Source organism: Schistocerca cancellata, chromosome 2 (genome assembly GCF_023864275.1).
Source record: "Schistocerca cancellata isolate TAMUIC-IGC-003103 chromosome 2, iqSchCanc2.1, whole genome shotgun sequence".
NCBI lineage: Eukaryota > Metazoa > Arthropoda > Insecta > Orthoptera > Acrididae > Schistocerca > Schistocerca cancellata.
The window spans coordinates 955,249,253-955,264,517 of record NC_064627.1 but is presented as its reverse complement, the minus strand read 5'-3'; the positions used below and the strand labels follow the sequence as shown (position 1 = coordinate 955,264,517).

At 43.4% G+C, this 15,265-nt stretch overlaps 40 non-coding genes across 40 annotated transcripts; 20 read left to right on the top strand and 20 right to left on the bottom strand.

Moving 5' to 3' along the window:
- Positions 1-22: 22 nt before the first annotated feature.
- On the bottom strand, positions 23-111 carry Trnay-gua (transfer RNA tyrosine (anticodon GUA)). Its single transcript is given in 2 exon segments — positions 23-58; positions 75-111. It is a non-coding gene; the product is annotated as a tRNA-Tyr (tRNA).
- A 247-nt stretch (positions 112-358) lies between these two features.
- Trnaq-cug (transfer RNA glutamine (anticodon CUG)) lies at positions 359-430 on the top strand. The gene has a single exon. It is a non-coding gene; the product is annotated as a tRNA-Gln (tRNA).
- Positions 431-788: 358 nt separating this feature from the next.
- Trnay-gua (transfer RNA tyrosine (anticodon GUA)) lies at positions 789-877 on the bottom strand. Its single transcript is given in 2 exon segments — positions 789-824; positions 841-877. It is a non-coding gene; the product is annotated as a tRNA-Tyr (tRNA).
- A 247-nt stretch (positions 878-1,124) lies between these two features.
- Trnaq-cug (transfer RNA glutamine (anticodon CUG)) lies at positions 1,125-1,196 on the top strand. The gene has a single exon. It is a non-coding gene; the product is annotated as a tRNA-Gln (tRNA).
- A 358-nt stretch (positions 1,197-1,554) lies between these two features.
- Positions 1,555-1,643, bottom strand: Trnay-gua (transfer RNA tyrosine (anticodon GUA)). Its single transcript is given in 2 exon segments — positions 1,555-1,590; positions 1,607-1,643. It is a non-coding gene; the product is annotated as a tRNA-Tyr (tRNA).
- A 247-nt stretch (positions 1,644-1,890) lies between these two features.
- Trnaq-cug (transfer RNA glutamine (anticodon CUG)) lies at positions 1,891-1,962 on the top strand. Its single transcript has one exon. It is a non-coding gene; the product is annotated as a tRNA-Gln (tRNA).
- A 358-nt stretch (positions 1,963-2,320) lies between these two features.
- Trnay-gua (transfer RNA tyrosine (anticodon GUA)) lies at positions 2,321-2,409 on the bottom strand. The gene is given in 2 exon segments: positions 2,321-2,356; positions 2,373-2,409. It is a non-coding gene; the product is annotated as a tRNA-Tyr (tRNA).
- A 247-nt stretch (positions 2,410-2,656) lies between these two features.
- Positions 2,657-2,728, top strand: Trnaq-cug (transfer RNA glutamine (anticodon CUG)). Its single transcript has one exon. It is a non-coding gene; the product is annotated as a tRNA-Gln (tRNA).
- Positions 2,729-3,086: 358 nt separating this feature from the next.
- On the bottom strand, positions 3,087-3,175 carry Trnay-gua (transfer RNA tyrosine (anticodon GUA)). Its single transcript is given in 2 exon segments — positions 3,087-3,122; positions 3,139-3,175. It is a non-coding gene; the product is annotated as a tRNA-Tyr (tRNA).
- Positions 3,176-3,422: 247 nt separating this feature from the next.
- On the top strand, positions 3,423-3,494 carry Trnaq-cug (transfer RNA glutamine (anticodon CUG)). The gene has a single exon. It is a non-coding gene; the product is annotated as a tRNA-Gln (tRNA).
- A 358-nt stretch (positions 3,495-3,852) lies between these two features.
- On the bottom strand, positions 3,853-3,941 carry Trnay-gua (transfer RNA tyrosine (anticodon GUA)). Its single transcript is given in 2 exon segments — positions 3,853-3,888; positions 3,905-3,941. It is a non-coding gene; the product is annotated as a tRNA-Tyr (tRNA).
- A 247-nt stretch (positions 3,942-4,188) lies between these two features.
- On the top strand, positions 4,189-4,260 carry Trnaq-cug (transfer RNA glutamine (anticodon CUG)). The gene has a single exon. It is a non-coding gene; the product is annotated as a tRNA-Gln (tRNA).
- Positions 4,261-4,618: 358 nt separating this feature from the next.
- Trnay-gua (transfer RNA tyrosine (anticodon GUA)) lies at positions 4,619-4,707 on the bottom strand. The gene is given in 2 exon segments: positions 4,619-4,654; positions 4,671-4,707. It is a non-coding gene; the product is annotated as a tRNA-Tyr (tRNA).
- A 246-nt stretch (positions 4,708-4,953) lies between these two features.
- Positions 4,954-5,025, top strand: Trnaq-cug (transfer RNA glutamine (anticodon CUG)). The gene has a single exon. It is a non-coding gene; the product is annotated as a tRNA-Gln (tRNA).
- Positions 5,026-5,383: 358 nt separating this feature from the next.
- Trnay-gua (transfer RNA tyrosine (anticodon GUA)) lies at positions 5,384-5,472 on the bottom strand. Its single transcript is given in 2 exon segments — positions 5,384-5,419; positions 5,436-5,472. It is a non-coding gene; the product is annotated as a tRNA-Tyr (tRNA).
- A 247-nt stretch (positions 5,473-5,719) lies between these two features.
- Positions 5,720-5,791, top strand: Trnaq-cug (transfer RNA glutamine (anticodon CUG)). The gene has a single exon. It is a non-coding gene; the product is annotated as a tRNA-Gln (tRNA).
- A 358-nt stretch (positions 5,792-6,149) lies between these two features.
- Positions 6,150-6,238, bottom strand: Trnay-gua (transfer RNA tyrosine (anticodon GUA)). The gene is given in 2 exon segments: positions 6,150-6,185; positions 6,202-6,238. It is a non-coding gene; the product is annotated as a tRNA-Tyr (tRNA).
- Positions 6,239-6,485: 247 nt separating this feature from the next.
- Trnaq-cug (transfer RNA glutamine (anticodon CUG)) lies at positions 6,486-6,557 on the top strand. Its single transcript has one exon. It is a non-coding gene; the product is annotated as a tRNA-Gln (tRNA).
- A 358-nt stretch (positions 6,558-6,915) lies between these two features.
- Positions 6,916-7,004, bottom strand: Trnay-gua (transfer RNA tyrosine (anticodon GUA)). Its single transcript is given in 2 exon segments — positions 6,916-6,951; positions 6,968-7,004. It is a non-coding gene; the product is annotated as a tRNA-Tyr (tRNA).
- A 247-nt stretch (positions 7,005-7,251) lies between these two features.
- On the top strand, positions 7,252-7,323 carry Trnaq-cug (transfer RNA glutamine (anticodon CUG)). The gene has a single exon. It is a non-coding gene; the product is annotated as a tRNA-Gln (tRNA).
- A 358-nt stretch (positions 7,324-7,681) lies between these two features.
- Positions 7,682-7,770, bottom strand: Trnay-gua (transfer RNA tyrosine (anticodon GUA)). The gene is given in 2 exon segments: positions 7,682-7,717; positions 7,734-7,770. It is a non-coding gene; the product is annotated as a tRNA-Tyr (tRNA).
- Positions 7,771-8,017: 247 nt separating this feature from the next.
- On the top strand, positions 8,018-8,089 carry Trnaq-cug (transfer RNA glutamine (anticodon CUG)). The gene has a single exon. It is a non-coding gene; the product is annotated as a tRNA-Gln (tRNA).
- Positions 8,090-8,447: 358 nt separating this feature from the next.
- On the bottom strand, positions 8,448-8,536 carry Trnay-gua (transfer RNA tyrosine (anticodon GUA)). Its single transcript is given in 2 exon segments — positions 8,448-8,483; positions 8,500-8,536. It is a non-coding gene; the product is annotated as a tRNA-Tyr (tRNA).
- Positions 8,537-8,783: 247 nt separating this feature from the next.
- Trnaq-cug (transfer RNA glutamine (anticodon CUG)) lies at positions 8,784-8,855 on the top strand. The gene has a single exon. It is a non-coding gene; the product is annotated as a tRNA-Gln (tRNA).
- Positions 8,856-9,213: 358 nt separating this feature from the next.
- On the bottom strand, positions 9,214-9,302 carry Trnay-gua (transfer RNA tyrosine (anticodon GUA)). The gene is given in 2 exon segments: positions 9,214-9,249; positions 9,266-9,302. It is a non-coding gene; the product is annotated as a tRNA-Tyr (tRNA).
- Positions 9,303-9,549: 247 nt separating this feature from the next.
- Positions 9,550-9,621, top strand: Trnaq-cug (transfer RNA glutamine (anticodon CUG)). The gene has a single exon. It is a non-coding gene; the product is annotated as a tRNA-Gln (tRNA).
- A 358-nt stretch (positions 9,622-9,979) lies between these two features.
- Trnay-gua (transfer RNA tyrosine (anticodon GUA)) lies at positions 9,980-10,068 on the bottom strand. Its single transcript is given in 2 exon segments — positions 9,980-10,015; positions 10,032-10,068. It is a non-coding gene; the product is annotated as a tRNA-Tyr (tRNA).
- A 247-nt stretch (positions 10,069-10,315) lies between these two features.
- On the top strand, positions 10,316-10,387 carry Trnaq-cug (transfer RNA glutamine (anticodon CUG)). Its single transcript has one exon. It is a non-coding gene; the product is annotated as a tRNA-Gln (tRNA).
- Positions 10,388-10,745: 358 nt separating this feature from the next.
- On the bottom strand, positions 10,746-10,834 carry Trnay-gua (transfer RNA tyrosine (anticodon GUA)). Its single transcript is given in 2 exon segments — positions 10,746-10,781; positions 10,798-10,834. It is a non-coding gene; the product is annotated as a tRNA-Tyr (tRNA).
- Positions 10,835-11,080: 246 nt separating this feature from the next.
- Trnaq-cug (transfer RNA glutamine (anticodon CUG)) lies at positions 11,081-11,152 on the top strand. The gene has a single exon. It is a non-coding gene; the product is annotated as a tRNA-Gln (tRNA).
- A 358-nt stretch (positions 11,153-11,510) lies between these two features.
- Trnay-gua (transfer RNA tyrosine (anticodon GUA)) lies at positions 11,511-11,599 on the bottom strand. The gene is given in 2 exon segments: positions 11,511-11,546; positions 11,563-11,599. It is a non-coding gene; the product is annotated as a tRNA-Tyr (tRNA).
- Positions 11,600-11,846: 247 nt separating this feature from the next.
- Positions 11,847-11,918, top strand: Trnaq-cug (transfer RNA glutamine (anticodon CUG)). Its single transcript has one exon. It is a non-coding gene; the product is annotated as a tRNA-Gln (tRNA).
- A 358-nt stretch (positions 11,919-12,276) lies between these two features.
- On the bottom strand, positions 12,277-12,365 carry Trnay-gua (transfer RNA tyrosine (anticodon GUA)). The gene is given in 2 exon segments: positions 12,277-12,312; positions 12,329-12,365. It is a non-coding gene; the product is annotated as a tRNA-Tyr (tRNA).
- A 247-nt stretch (positions 12,366-12,612) lies between these two features.
- Positions 12,613-12,684, top strand: Trnaq-cug (transfer RNA glutamine (anticodon CUG)). Its single transcript has one exon. It is a non-coding gene; the product is annotated as a tRNA-Gln (tRNA).
- Positions 12,685-13,042: 358 nt separating this feature from the next.
- On the bottom strand, positions 13,043-13,131 carry Trnay-gua (transfer RNA tyrosine (anticodon GUA)). Its single transcript is given in 2 exon segments — positions 13,043-13,078; positions 13,095-13,131. It is a non-coding gene; the product is annotated as a tRNA-Tyr (tRNA).
- A 247-nt stretch (positions 13,132-13,378) lies between these two features.
- Trnaq-cug (transfer RNA glutamine (anticodon CUG)) lies at positions 13,379-13,450 on the top strand. Its single transcript has one exon. It is a non-coding gene; the product is annotated as a tRNA-Gln (tRNA).
- Positions 13,451-13,808: 358 nt separating this feature from the next.
- Trnay-gua (transfer RNA tyrosine (anticodon GUA)) lies at positions 13,809-13,897 on the bottom strand. The gene is given in 2 exon segments: positions 13,809-13,844; positions 13,861-13,897. It is a non-coding gene; the product is annotated as a tRNA-Tyr (tRNA).
- A 247-nt stretch (positions 13,898-14,144) lies between these two features.
- Trnaq-cug (transfer RNA glutamine (anticodon CUG)) lies at positions 14,145-14,216 on the top strand. Its single transcript has one exon. It is a non-coding gene; the product is annotated as a tRNA-Gln (tRNA).
- Positions 14,217-14,574: 358 nt separating this feature from the next.
- On the bottom strand, positions 14,575-14,663 carry Trnay-gua (transfer RNA tyrosine (anticodon GUA)). Its single transcript is given in 2 exon segments — positions 14,575-14,610; positions 14,627-14,663. It is a non-coding gene; the product is annotated as a tRNA-Tyr (tRNA).
- Positions 14,664-14,910: 247 nt separating this feature from the next.
- On the top strand, positions 14,911-14,982 carry Trnaq-cug (transfer RNA glutamine (anticodon CUG)). The gene has a single exon. It is a non-coding gene; the product is annotated as a tRNA-Gln (tRNA).
- Positions 14,983-15,265: the final 283 nt, after the last annotated feature.

Genomic DNA, 15,265 nt, shown 5'->3' with positions numbered 1-15,265 from the left:
GCTCGTGAGATTAGAAAAACAGTCCTCTGGGCCGGATTTGAACCAGCGACCTATGGATAACTGTGAATCCTCCACTACAGTCCACCGCTCTACCAACTGAGCTACCAGAGGCTCTGCTTACTTTGTTATTCGTACTGATTGCTTTAGCTCCGTCCCTGTCTTTCGTTTCCACACACAGCTACTCAGCGCGGCCATATAGACGCACAGAAATGCAGCCATCGGCTGCAACTGCAAACATTGCCCAGATTAAGTTTTATAATGCTCGATCGTATCAATTAGGTTAAAAAATGCAAGTAGGAAGTGTCTGAATTATGTCAGAGTACTGCTAAGTGTATTTACGAGTCCCATGCTCCTGTCTGGTTCCATGGTGTAACGGTTAGCACTCTGGACTCTGAATCCAGCGATCCGAGTTCGAATCTCGGTGGAACCTTCGTTTAGTCTAAATTTTCTGTAATAAGCGTTTCTCGCCGAGGAAGTAGCAGTGATAGGCTCAGGGATTTAGTTCCTACGTTTGTGTAAATAACGAGACGTCTATGAAACGGCTGAATATTGGTGCGACTATGTGACCTATATAGCACATTAAACGAGTAATGCCTGTAAGAGCAAGCAATTTTAAGATAATTCGAAGAATTATCATTAACCTACGGAGGCTAAGAATCCCATGATTATCAACTAGCTATTACAAGCTGAGCAAATGAATTTCCTTTAAAATAGGTTTAAAACATAGGGAGGTTCTGACCGAGTGGGCATGCTCTGGAGCCTCTTTGCTCGTGAGATTAGAAAAACAGTCCTCTGGGCCGGATTTGAACCAGCGACCTATGGATAACTGTGAATCCTCCACTACAGTCCACCGCTCTACCAACTGAGCTACCAGAGGCTCTGCTTACTTTGTTATTCGTACTGATTGCTTTAGCTCCGTCCCTGTCTTTCGTTTCCACACACAGCTACTCAGCGCGGCCATATAGACGCACAGAAATGCAGCCATCGGCTGCAACTGCAAACATTGCCCAGATTAAGTTTTATAATGCTCGATCGTATCAATTAGGTTAAAAAATGCAAGTAGGAAGTGTCTGAATTATGTCAGAGTACTGCTAAGTGTATTTACGAGTCCCATGCTCCTGTCTGGTTCCATGGTGTAACGGTTAGCACTCTGGACTCTGAATCCAGCGATCCGAGTTCGAATCTCGGTGGAACCTTCGTTTAGTCTAAATTTTCTGTAATAAGCGTTTCTCGCCGAGGAAGTAGCAGTGATAGGCTCAGGGATTTAGTTCCTACGTTTGTGTAAATAACGAGACGTCTATGAAACGGCTGAATATTGGTGCGACTATGTGACCTATATAGCACATTAAACGAGTAATGCCTGTAAGAGCAAGCAATTTTAAGATAATTCGAAGAATTATCATTAACCTACGGAGGCTAAGAATCCCATGATTATCAACTAGCTATTACAAGCTGAGCAAATGAATTTCCTTTAAAATAGGTTTAAAACATAGGGAGGTTCTGACCGAGTGGGCATGCTCTGGAGCCTCTTTGCTCGTGAGATTAGAAAAACAGTCCTCTGGGCCGGATTTGAACCAGCGACCTATGGATAACTGTGAATCCTCCACTACAGTCCACCGCTCTACCAACTGAGCTACCAGAGGCTCTGCTTACTTTGTTATTCGTACTGATTGCTTTAGCTCCGTCCCTGTCTTTCGTTTCCACACACAGCTACTCAGCGCGGCCATATAGACGCACAGAAATGCAGCCATCGGCTGCAACTGCAAACATTGCCCAGATTAAGTTTTATAATGCTCGATCGTATCAATTAGGTTAAAAAATGCAAGTAGGAAGTGTCTGAATTATGTCAGAGTACTGCTAAGTGTATTTACGAGTCCCATGCTCCTGTCTGGTTCCATGGTGTAACGGTTAGCACTCTGGACTCTGAATCCAGCGATCCGAGTTCGAATCTCGGTGGAACCTTCGTTTAGTCTAAATTTTCTGTAATAAGCGTTTCTCGCCGAGGAAGTAGCAGTGATAGGCTCAGGGATTTAGTTCCTACGTTTGTGTAAATAACGAGACGTCTATGAAACGGCTGAATATTGGTGCGACTATGTGACCTATATAGCACATTAAACGAGTAATGCCTGTAAGAGCAAGCAATTTTAAGATAATTCGAAGAATTATCATTAACCTACGGAGGCTAAGAATCCCATGATTATCAACTAGCTATTACAAGCTGAGCAAATGAATTTCCTTTAAAATAGGTTTAAAACATAGGGAGGTTCTGACCGAGTGGGCATGCTCTGGAGCCTCTTTGCTCGTGAGATTAGAAAAACAGTCCTCTGGGCCGGATTTGAACCAGCGACCTATGAATAACTGTGAATCCTCCACTACAGTCCACCGCTCTACCAACTGAGCTACCAGAGGCTCTGCTTACTTTGTTATTCGTACTGATTGCTTTAGCTCCGTCCCTGTCTTTCGTTTCCACACACAGCTACTCAGCGCGGCCATATAGACGCACAGAAATGCAGCCATCGGCTGCAACTGCAAACATTGCCCAGATTAAGTTTTATAATGCTCGATCGTATCAATTAGGTTAAAAAATGCAAGTAGGAAGTGTCTGAATTATGTCAGAGTACTGCTAAGTGTATTTACGAGTCCCATGCTCCTGTCTGGTTCCATGGTGTAACGGTTAGCACTCTGGACTCTGAATCCAGCGATCCGAGTTCGAATCTCGGTGGAACCTTCGTTTAGTCTAAATTTTCTGTAATAAGCGTTTCTCGCCGAGGAAGTAGCAGTGATAGGCTCAGGGATTTAGTTCCTACGTTTGTGTAAATAACGAGACGTCTATGAAACGGCTGAATATTGGTGCGACTATGTGACCTATATAGCACATTAAACGAGTAATGCCTGTAAGAGCAAGCAATTTTAAGATAATTCGAAGAATTATCATTAACCTACGGAGGCTAAGAATCCCATGATTATCAACTAGCTATTACAAGCTGAGCAAATGAATTTCCTTTAAAATAGGTTTAAAACATAGGGAGGTTCTGACCGAGTGGGCATGCTCTGGAGCCTCTTTGCTCGTGAGATTAGAAAAACAGTCCTCTGGGCCGGATTTGAACCAGCGACCTATGGATAACTGTGAATCCTCCACTACAGTCCACCGCTCTACCAACTGAGCTACCAGAGGCTCTGCTTACTTTGTTATTCGTACTGATTGCTTTAGCTCCGTCCCTGTCTTTCGTTTCCACACACAGCTACTCAGCGCGGCCATATAGACGCACAGAAATGCAGCCATCGGCTGCAACTGCAAACATTGCCCAGATTAAGTTTTATAATGCTCGATCGTATCAATTAGGTTAAAAAATGCAAGTAGGAAGTGTCTGAATTATGTCAGAGTACTGCTAAGTGTATTTACGAGTCCCATGCTCCTGTCTGGTTCCATGGTGTAACGGTTAGCACTCTGGACTCTGAATCCAGCGATCCGAGTTCGAATCTCGGTGGAACCTTCGTTTAGTCTAAATTTTCTGTAATAAGCGTTTCTCGCCGAGGAAGTAGCAGTGATAGGCTCAGGGATTTAGTTCCTACGTTTGTGTAAATAACGAGACGTCTATGAAACGGCTGAATATTGGTGCGACTATGTGACCTATATAGCACATTAAACGAGTAATGCCTGTAAGAGCAAGCAATTTTAAGATAATTCGAAGAATTATCATTAACCTACGGAGGCTAAGAATCCCATGATTATCAACTAGCTATTACAAGCTGAGCAAATGAATTTCCTTTAAAATAGGTTTAAAACATAGGGAGGTTCTGACCGAGTGGGCATGCTCTGGAGCCTCTTTGCTCGTGAGATTAGAAAAACAGTCCTCTGGGCCGGATTTGAACCAGCGACCTATGGATAACTGTGAATCCTCCACTACAGTCCACCGCTCTACCAACTGAGCTACCAGAGGCTCTGCTTACTTTGTTATTCGTACTGATTGCTTTAGCTCCGTCCCTGTCTTTCGTTTCCACACACAGCTACTCAGCGCGGCCATATAGACGCACAGAAATGCAGCCATCGGCTGCAACTGCAAACATTGCCCAGATTAAGTTTTATAATGCTCGATCGTATCAATTAGGTTAAAAAATGCAAGTAGGAAGTGTCTGAATTATGTCAGAGTACTGCTAAGTGTATTTACGAGTCCCATGCTCCTGTCTGGTTCCATGGTGTAACGGTTAGCACTCTGGACTCTGAATCCAGCGATCCGAGTTCGAATCTCGGTGGAACCTTCGTTTAGTCTAAATTTTCTGTAATAAGCGTTTCTCGCCGAGGAAGTAGCAGTGATAGGCTCAGGGATTTAGTTCCTACGTTTGTGTAAATAACGAGACGTCTATGAAACGGCTGAATATTGGTGCGACTATGTGACCTATATAGCACATTAAACGAGTAATGCCTGTAAGAGCAAGCAATTTTAAGATAATTCGAAGAATTATCATTAACCTACGGAGGCTAAGAATCCCATGATTATCAACTAGCTATTACAAGCTGAGCAAATGAATTTCCTTTAAAATAGGTTTAAAACATAGGGAGGTTCTGACCGAGTGGGCATGCTCTGGAGCCTCTTTGCTCGTGAGATTAGAAAAACAGTCCTCTGGGCCGGATTTGAACCAGCGACCTATGGATAACTGTGAATCCTCCACTACAGTCCACCGCTCTACCAACTGAGCTACCAGAGGCTCTGCTTACTTTGTTATTCGTACTGATTGCTTTAGCTCCGTCCCTGTCTTTCGTTTCCACACACAGCTACTCAGCGCGGCCATATAGACGCACAGAAATGCAGCCATCGGCTGCAACTGCAAACATTGCCCAGATTAAGTTTTATAATGCTCGATCGTATCAATTAGGTTAAAAAATGCAGTAGGAAGTGTCTGAATTATGTCAGAGTACTGCTAAGTGTATTTACGAGTCCCATGCTCCTGTCTGGTTCCATGGTGTAACGGTTAGCACTCTGGACTCTGAATCCAGCGATCCGAGTTCGAATCTCGGTGGAACCTTCGTTTAGTCTAAATTTTCTGTAATAAGCGTTTCTCGCCGAGGAAGTAGCAGTGATAGGCTCAGGGATTTAGTTCCTACGTTTGTGTAAATAACGAGACGTCTATGAAACGGCTGAATATTGGTGCGACTATGTGACCTATATAGCACATTAAACGAGTAATGCCTGTAAGAGCAAGCAATTTTAAGATAATTCGAAGAATTATCATTAACCTACGGAGGCTAAGAATCCCATGATTATCAACTAGCTATTACAAGCTGAGCAAATGAATTTCCTTTAAAATAGGTTTAAAACATAGGGAGGTTCTGACCGAGTGGGCATGCTCTGGAGCCTCTTTGCTCGTGAGATTAGAAAAACAGTCCTCTGGGCCAGATTTGAACCAGCGACCTATGGATAACTGTGAATCCTCCACTACAGTCCACCGCTCTACCAACTGAGCTACCAGAGGCTCTGCTTACTTTGTTATTCGTACTGATTGCTTTAGCTCCGTCCCTGTCTTTCGTTTCCACACACAGCTACTCAGCGCGGCCATATAGACGCACAGAAATGCAGCCATCGGCTGCAACTGCAAACATTGCCCAGATTAAGTTTTATAATGCTCGATCGTATCAATTAGGTTAAAAAATGCAAGTAGGAAGTGTCTGAATTATGTCAGAGTACTGCTAAGTGTATTTACGAGTCCCATGCTCCTGTCTGGTTCCATGGTGTAACGGTTAGCACTCTGGACTCTGAATCCAGCGATCCGAGTTCGAATCTCGGTGGAACCTTCGTTTAGTCTAAATTTTCTGTAATAAGCGTTTCTCGCCGAGGAAGTAGCAGTGATAGGCTCAGGGATTTAGTTCCTACGTTTGTGTAAATAACGAGACGTCTATGAAACGGCTGAATATTGGTGCGACTATGTGACCTATATAGCACATTAAACGAGTAATGCCTGTAAGAGCAAGCAATTTTAAGATAATTCGAAGAATTATCATTAACCTACGGAGGCTAAGAATCCCATGATTATCAACTAGCTATTACAAGCTGAGCAAATGAATTTCCTTTAAAATAGGTTTAAAACATAGGGAGGTTCTGACCGAGTGGGCATGCTCTGGAGCCTCTTTGCTCGTGAGATTAGAAAAACAGTCCTCTGGGCCGGATTTGAACCAGCGACCTATGGATAACTGTGAATCCTCCACTACAGTCCACCGCTCTACCAACTGAGCTACCAGAGGCTCTGCTTACTTTGTTATTCGTACTGATTGCTTTAGCTCCGTCCCTGTCTTTCGTTTCCACACACAGCTACTCAGCGCGGCCATATAGACGCACAGAAATGCAGCCATCGGCTGCAACTGCAAACATTGCCCAGATTAAGTTTTATAATGCTCGATCGTATCAATTAGGTTAAAAAATGCAAGTAGGAAGTGTCTGAATTATGTCAGAGTACTGCTAAGTGTATTTACGAGTCCCATGCTCCTGTCTGGTTCCATGGTGTAACGGTTAGCACTCTGGACTCTGAATCCAGCGATCCGAGTTCGAATCTCGGTGGAACCTTCGTTTAGTCTAAATTTTCTGTAATAAGCGTTTCTCGCCGAGGAAGTAGCAGTGATAGGCTCAGGGATTTAGTTCCTACGTTTGTGTAAATAACGAGACGTCTATGAAACGGCTGAATATTGGTGCGACTATGTGACCTATATAGCACATTAAACGAGTAATGCCTGTAAGAGCAAGCAATTTTAAGATAATTCGAAGAATTATCATTAACCTACGGAGGCTAAGAATCCCATGATTATCAACTAGCTATTACAAGCTGAGCAAATGAATTTCCTTTAAAATAGGTTTAAAACATAGGGAGGTTCTGACCGAGTGGGCATGCTCTGGAGCCTCTTTGCTCGTGAGATTAGAAAAACAGTCCTCTGGGCCGGATTTGAACCAGCGACCTATGGATAACTGTGAATCCTCCACTACAGTCCACCGCTCTACCAACTGAGCTACCAGAGGCTCTGCTTACTTTGTTATTCGTACTGATTGCTTTAGCTCCGTCCCTGTCTTTCGTTTCCACACACAGCTACTCAGCGCGGCCATATAGACGCACAGAAATGCAGCCATCGGCTGCAACTGCAAACATTGCCCAGATTAAGTTTTATAATGCTCGATCGTATCAATTAGGTTAAAAAATGCAAGTAGGAAGTGTCTGAATTATGTCAGAGTACTGCTAAGTGTATTTACGAGTCCCATGCTCCTGTCTGGTTCCATGGTGTAACGGTTAGCACTCTGGACTCTGAATCCAGCGATCCGAGTTCGAATCTCGGTGGAACCTTCGTTTAGTCTAAATTTTCTGTAATAAGCGTTTCTCGCCGAGGAAGTAGCAGTGATAGGCTCAGGGATTTAGTTCCTACGTTTGTGTAAATAACGAGACGTCTATGAAACGGCTGAATATTGGTGCGACTATGTGACCTATATAGCACATTAAACGAGTAATGCCTGTAAGAGCAAGCAATTTTAAGATAATTCGAAGAATTATCATTAACCTACGGAGGCTAAGAATCCCATGATTATCAACTAGCTATTACAAGCTGAGCAAATGAATTTCCTTTAAAATAGGTTTAAAACATAGGGAGGTTCTGACCGAGTGGGCATGCTCTGGAGCCTCTTTGCTCGTGAGATTAGAAAAACAGTCCTCTGGGCCGGATTTGAACCAGCGACCTATGGATAACTGTGAATCCTCCACTACAGTCCACCGCTCTACCAACTGAGCTACCAGAGGCTCTGCTTACTTTGTTATTCGTACTGATTGCTTTAGCTCCGTCCCTGTCTTTCGTTTCCACACACAGCTACTCAGCGCGGCCATATAGACGCACAGAAATGCAGCCATCGGCTGCAACTGCAAACATTGCCCAGATTAAGTTTTATAATGCTCGATCGTATCAATTAGGTTAAAAAATGCAAGTAGGAAGTGTCTGAATTATGTCAGAGTACTGCTAAGTGTATTTACGAGTCCCATGCTCCTGTCTGGTTCCATGGTGTAACGGTTAGCACTCTGGACTCTGAATCCAGCGATCCGAGTTCGAATCTCGGTGGAACCTTCGTTTAGTCTAAATTTTCTGTAATAAGCGTTTCTCGCCGAGGAAGTAGCAGTGATAGGCTCAGGGATTTAGTTCCTACGTTTGTGTAAATAACGAGACGTCTATGAAACGGCTGAATATTGGTGCGACTATGTGACCTATATAGCACATTAAACGAGTAATGCCTGTAAGAGCAAGCAATTTTAAGATAATTCGAAGAATTATCATTAACCTACGGAGGCTAAGAATCCCATGATTATCAACTAGCTATTACAAGCTGAGCAAATGAATTTCCTTTAAAATAGGTTTAAAACATAGGGAGGTTCTGACCGAGTGGGCATGCTCTGGAGCCTCTTTGCTCGTGAGATTAGAAAAACAGTCCTCTGGGCCGGATTTGAACCAGCGACCTATGAATAACTGTGAATCCTCCACTACAGTCCACCGCTCTACCAACTGAGCTACCAGAGGCTCTGCTTACTTTGTTATTCGTACTGATTGCTTTAGCTCCGTCCCTGTCTTTCGTTTCCACACACAGCTACTCAGCGCGGCCATATAGACGCACAGAAATGCAGCCATCGGCTGCAACTGCAAACATTGCCCAGATTAAGTTTTATAATGCTCGATCGTATCAATTAGGTTAAAAAATGCAAGTAGGAAGTGTCTGAATTATGTCAGAGTACTGCTAAGTGTATTTACGAGTCCCATGCTCCTGTCTGGTTCCATGGTGTAACGGTTAGCACTCTGGACTCTGAATCCAGCGATCCGAGTTCGAATCTCGGTGGAACCTTCGTTTAGTCTAAATTTTCTGTAATAAGCGTTTCTCGCCGAGGAAGTAGCAGTGATAGGCTCAGGGATTTAGTTCCTACGTTTGTGTAAATAACGAGACGTCTATGAAACGGCTGAATATTGGTGCGACTATGTGACCTATATAGCACATTAAACGAGTAATGCCTGTAAGAGCAAGCAATTTTAAGATAATTCGAAGAATTATCATTAACCTACGGAGGCTAAGAATCCCATGATTATCAACTAGCTATTACAAGCTGAGCAAATGAATTTCCTTTAAAATAGGTTTAAAACATAGGGAGGTTCTGACCGAGTGGGCATGCTCTGGAGCCTCTTTGCTCGTGAGATTAGAAAAACAGTCCTCTGGGCCGGATTTGAACCAGCGACCTATGGATAACTGTGAATCCTCCACTACAGTCCACCGCTCTACCAACTGAGCTACCAGAGGCTCTGCTTACTTTGTTATTCGTACTGATTGCTTTAGCTCCGTCCCTGTCTTTCGTTTCCACACACAGCTACTCAGCGCGGCCATATAGACGCACAGAAATGCAGCCATCGGCTGCAACTGCAAACATTGCCCAGATTAAGTTTTATAATGCTCGATCGTATCAATTAGGTTAAAAAATGCAAGTAGGAAGTGTCTGAATTATGTCAGAGTACTGCTAAGTGTATTTACGAGTCCCATGCTCCTGTCTGGTTCCATGGTGTAACGGTTAGCACTCTGGACTCTGAATCCAGCGATCCGAGTTCGAATCTCGGTGGAACCTTCGTTTAGTCTAAATTTTCTGTAATAAGCGTTTCTCGCCGAGGAAGTAGCAGTGATAGGCTCAGGGATTTAGTTCCTACGTTTGTGTAAATAACGAGACGTCTATGAAACGGCTGAATATTGGTGCGACTATGTGACCTATATAGCACATTAAACGAGTAATGCCTGTAAGAGCAAGCAATTTTAAGATAATTCGAAGAATTATCATTAACCTACGGAGGCTAAGAATCCCATGATTATCAACTAGCTATTACAAGCTGAGCAAATGAATTTCCTTTAAAATAGGTTTAAAACATAGGGAGGTTCTGACCGAGTGGGCATGCTCTGGAGCCTCTTTGCTCGTGAGATTAGAAAAACAGTCCTCTGGGCCGGATTTGAACCAGCGACCTATGGATAACTGTGAATCCTCCACTACAGTCCACCGCTCTACCAACTGAGCTACCAGAGGCTCTGCTTACTTTGTTATTCGTACTGATTGCTTTAGCTCCGTCCCTGTCTTTCGTTTCCACACACAGCTACTCAGCGCGGCCATATAGACGCACAGAAATGCAGCCATCGGCTGCAACTGCAAACATTGCCCAGATTAAGTTTTATAATGCTCGATCGTATCAATTAGGTTAAAAAATGCAAGTAGGAAGTGTCTGAATTATGTCAGAGTACTGCTAAGTGTATTTACGAGTCCCATGCTCCTGTCTGGTTCCATGGTGTAACGGTTAGCACTCTGGACTCTGAATCCAGCGATCCGAGTTCGAATCTCGGTGGAACCTTCGTTTAGTCTAAATTTTCTGTAATAAGCGTTTCTCGCCGAGGAAGTAGCAGTGATAGGCTCAGGGATTTAGTTCCTACGTTTGTGTAAATAACGAGACGTCTATGAAACGGCTGAATATTGGTGCGACTATGTGACCTATATAGCACATTAAACGAGTAATGCCTGTAAGAGCAAGCAATTTTAAGATAATTCGAAGAATTATCATTAACCTACGGAGGCTAAGAATCCCATGATTATCAACTAGCTATTACAAGCTGAGCAAATGAATTTCCTTTAAAATAGGTTTAAAACATAGGGAGGTTCTGACCGAGTGGGCATGCTCTGGAGCCTCTTTGCTCGTGAGATTAGAAAAACAGTCCTCTGGGCCGGATTTGAACCAGCGACCTATGGATAACTGTGAATCCTCCACTACAGTCCACCGCTCTACCAACTGAGCTACCAGAGGCTCTGCTTACTTTGTTATTCGTACTGATTGCTTTAGCTCCGTCCCTGTCTTTCGTTTCCACACACAGCTACTCAGCGCGGCCATATAGACGCACAGAAATGCAGCCATCGGCTGCAACTGCAAACATTGCCCAGATTAAGTTTTATAATGCTCGATCGTATCAATTAGGTTAAAAAATGCAGTAGGAAGTGTCTGAATTATGTCAGAGTACTGCTAAGTGTATTTACGAGTCCCATGCTCCTGTCTGGTTCCATGGTGTAACGGTTAGCACTCTGGACTCTGAATCCAGCGATCCGAGTTCGAATCTCGGTGGAACCTTCGTTTAGTCTAAATTTTCTGTAATAAGCGTTTCTCGCCGAGGAAGTAGCAGTGATAGGCTCAGGGATTTAGTTCCTACGTTTGTGTAAATAACGAGACGTCTATGAAACGGCTGAATATTGGTGCGACTATGTGACCTATATAGCACATTAAACGAGTAATGCCTGTAAGAGCAAGCAATTTTAAGATAATTCGAAGAATTATCATTAACCTACGGAGGCTAAGAATCCCATGATTATCAACTAGCTATTACAAGCTGAGCAAATGAATTTCCTTTAAAATAGGTTTAAAACATAGGGAGGTTCTGACCGAGTGGGCATGCTCTGGAGCCTCTTTGCTCGTGAGATTAGAAAAACAGTCCTCTGGGCCAGATTTGAACCAGCGACCTATGGATAACTGTGAATCCTCCACTACAGTCCACCGCTCTACCAACTGAGCTACCAGAGGCTCTGCTTACTTTGTTATTCGTACTGATTGCTTTAGCTCCGTCCCTGTCTTTCGTTTCCACACACAGCTACTCAGCGCGGCCATATAGACGCACAGAAATGCAGCCATCGGCTGCAACTGCAAACATTGCCCAGATTAAGTTTTATAATGCTCGATCGTATCAATTAGGTTAAAAAATGCAAGTAGGAAGTGTCTGAATTATGTCAGAGTACTGCTAAGTGTATTTACGAGTCCCATGCTCCTGTCTGGTTCCATGGTGTAACGGTTAGCACTCTGGACTCTGAATCCAGCGATCCGAGTTCGAATCTCGGTGGAACCTTCGTTTAGTCTAAATTTTCTGTAATAAGCGTTTCTCGCCGAGGAAGTAGCAGTGATAGGCTCAGGGATTTAGTTCCTACGTTTGTGTAAATAACGAGACGTCTATGAAACGGCTGAATATTGGTGCGACTATGTGACCTATATAGCACATTAAACGAGTAATGCCTGTAAGAGCAAGCAATTTTAAGATAATTCGAAGAATTATCATTAACCTACGGAGGCTAAGAATCCCATGATTATCAACTAGCTATTACAAGCTGAGCAAATGAATTTCCTTTAAAATAGGTTTAAAACATAGGGAGGTTCTGACCGAGTGGGCATGCTCTGGAGCCTCTTTGCTCGTGAGATTAGAAAAACAGTCCTCTGGGCCGGATTTGAACCAGCGACCTATGGATAACTGTGAATCCTCCACTACAGTCCACCGCTCTACCAACTGAGCTACCAGAGGCTCTGCTTACTTTGTTATTCGTACTGATTGCTTTAGCTCCGTCCCTGTCTTTCGTTTCCACACACAGCTACTCAGCGCGGCCATATAGACGCACAGAAATGCAGCCATCGGCTGCAACTGCAAACATTGCCCAGATTAAGTTTTATAATGCTCGATCGTATCAATTAGGTTAAAAAATGCAAGTAGGAAGTGTCTGAATTATGTCAGAGTACTGCTAAGTGTATTTACGAGTCCCATGCTCCTGTCTGGTTCCATGGTGTAACGGTTAGCACTCTGGACTCTGAATCCAACGATCCGAGTTCGAATCTCGGTGGAACCTTCGTTTAGTCTAAATTTTCTGTAATAAGCGTTTCTCGCCGAGGAAGTAGCAGTGATAGGCTCAGGGATTTAGTTCCTACGTTTGTGTAAATAACGAGACGTCTATGAAACGGCTGAATATTGGTGCGACTATGTGACCTATATAGCACATTAAACGAGTAATGCCTGTAAGAGCAAGCAATTTTAAGATAATTCGAAGAATTATCATTAACCTACGGAGGCTAAGAATCCCATGATTATCAACTAGCTATTACAAGCTGAGCAAATGAATTTCCTTTAAAATAGGTTTAAAACATAGGGAGGTTCTGACCGAGTGGGCATGCTCTGGAGCCTCTTTGCTCGTGAGATTAGAAAAACAGTCCTCTGGGCCGGATTTGAACCAGCGACCTATGGATAACTGTGAATCCTCCACTACAGTCCACCGCTCTACCAACTGAGCTACCAGAGGCTCTGCTTACTTTGTTATTCGTACTGATTGCTTTAGCTCCGTCCCTGTCTTTCGTTTCCACACACAGCTACTCAGCGCGGCCATATAGACGCACAGAAATGCAGCCATCGGCTGCAACTGCAAACATTGCCCAGATTAAGTTTTATAATGCTCGATCGTATCAATTAGGTTAAAAAATGCAAGTAGGAAGTGTCTGAATTATGTCAGAGTACTGCTAAGTGTATTTACGAGTCCCATGCTCCTGTCTGGTTCCATGGTGTAACGGTTAGCACTCTGGACTCTGAATCCAGCGATCCGAGTTCGAATCTCGGTGGAACCTTCGTTTAGTCTAAATTTTCTGTAATAAGCGTTTCTCGCCGAGGAAGTAGCAGTGATAGGCTCAGGGATTTAGTTCCTACGTTTGTGTAAATAACGAGACGTCTATGAAACGGCTGAAAATTGGTGCGACTATGTGACCTATATAGCACATTAAACGAGTAATGCCTGTAAGAGCAAGCAATTTTAAGATAATTCGAAGAATTATCATTAACCTACGGAGGCTAAGAATCCCATGATTATCAACTAGCTATTACAAGCTGAGCAAATGAATTTCCTTTAAAATAGGTTTAAAACATAGCGAGGTTCTGACCGAGTGGGCATGCTCTGGAGCCTCTTTGCTCGTGAGATTAGAAAAACAGTCCTCTGGGCCGGATTTGAACCAGCGACCTATGGATAACTGTGAATCCTCCACTACAGTCCACCGCTCTACCAACTGAGCTACCAGAGGCTCTGCTTACTTTGTTATTCGTACTGATTGCTTTAGCTCCGTCCCTGTCTTTCGTTTCCACACACAGCTACTCAGCGCGGCCATATAGACGCACAGAAATGCAGCCATCGGCTGCAACTGCAAACATTGCCCAGATTAAGTTTTATAATGCTCGATCGTATCAATTAGGTTAAAAAATGCAAGTAGGAAGTGTCTGAATTATGTCAGAGTACTGCTAAGTGTATTTACGAGTCCCATGCTCCTGTCTGGTTCCATGGTGTAACGGTTAGCACTCTGGACTCTGAATCCAGCGATCCGAGTTCGAATCTCGGTGGAACCTTCGTTTAGTCTAAATTTTCTGTAATAAGCGTTTCTCGCCGAGGAAGTAGCAGTGATAGGCTCAGGGATTTAGTTCCTACGTTTGTGTAAATAACGAGACGTCTATGAAACGGCTGAATATTGGTGCGACTATGTGACCTATATAGCACATTAAACGAGTAATGCCTGTAAGAGCAAGCAATTTTAAGATAATTCGAAGAATTATCATTAACCTACGGAGGCTAAGAATCCCATGATTATCAACTAGCTATTACAAGCTGAGCAAATGAATTTCCTTTAAAATAGGTTTAAAACATAGGGAGGTTCTGACCGAGTGGGCATGCTCTGGAGCCTCTTTGCTCGTGAGATTAGAAAAACAGTCCTCTGGGCCGGATTTGAACCAGCGACCTATGGATAACTGTGAATCCTCCACTACAGTCCACCGCTCTACCAACTGAGCTACCAGAGGCTCTGCTTACTTTGTTATTCGTACTGATTGCTTTAGCTCCGTCCCTGTCTTTCGTTTCCACACACAGCTACTCAGCGCGGCCATATAGACGCACAGAAATGCAGCCATCGGCTGCAACTGCAAACATTGCCCAGATTAAGTTTTATAATGCTCGATCGTATCAATTAGGTTAAAAAATGCAAGTAGGAAGTGTCTGAATTATGTCAGAGTACTGCTAAGTGTATTTACGAGTCCCATGCTCCTGTCTGGTTCCATGGTGTAACGGTTAGCACTCTGGACTCTGAATCCAACGATCCGAGTTCGAATCTCGGTGGAACCTTCGTTTAGTCTAAATTTTCTGTAATAAGCGTTTCTCGCCGAGGAAGTAGCAGTGATAGGCTCAGGGATTTAGTTCCTACGTTTGTGTAAATAACGAGACGTCTATGAAACGGCTGAATATTGGTGCGACTATGTGACCTATATAGCACATTAAACGAGTAATGCCTGTAAGAGCAAGCAATTTTAAGATAATTCGAAGAATTATCATTAACCTACGGAGGCTAAGAATCCCATGATTATCAACTAGCTATTACAAGCTGAGCAAATGAATTTCCTTTAAAATA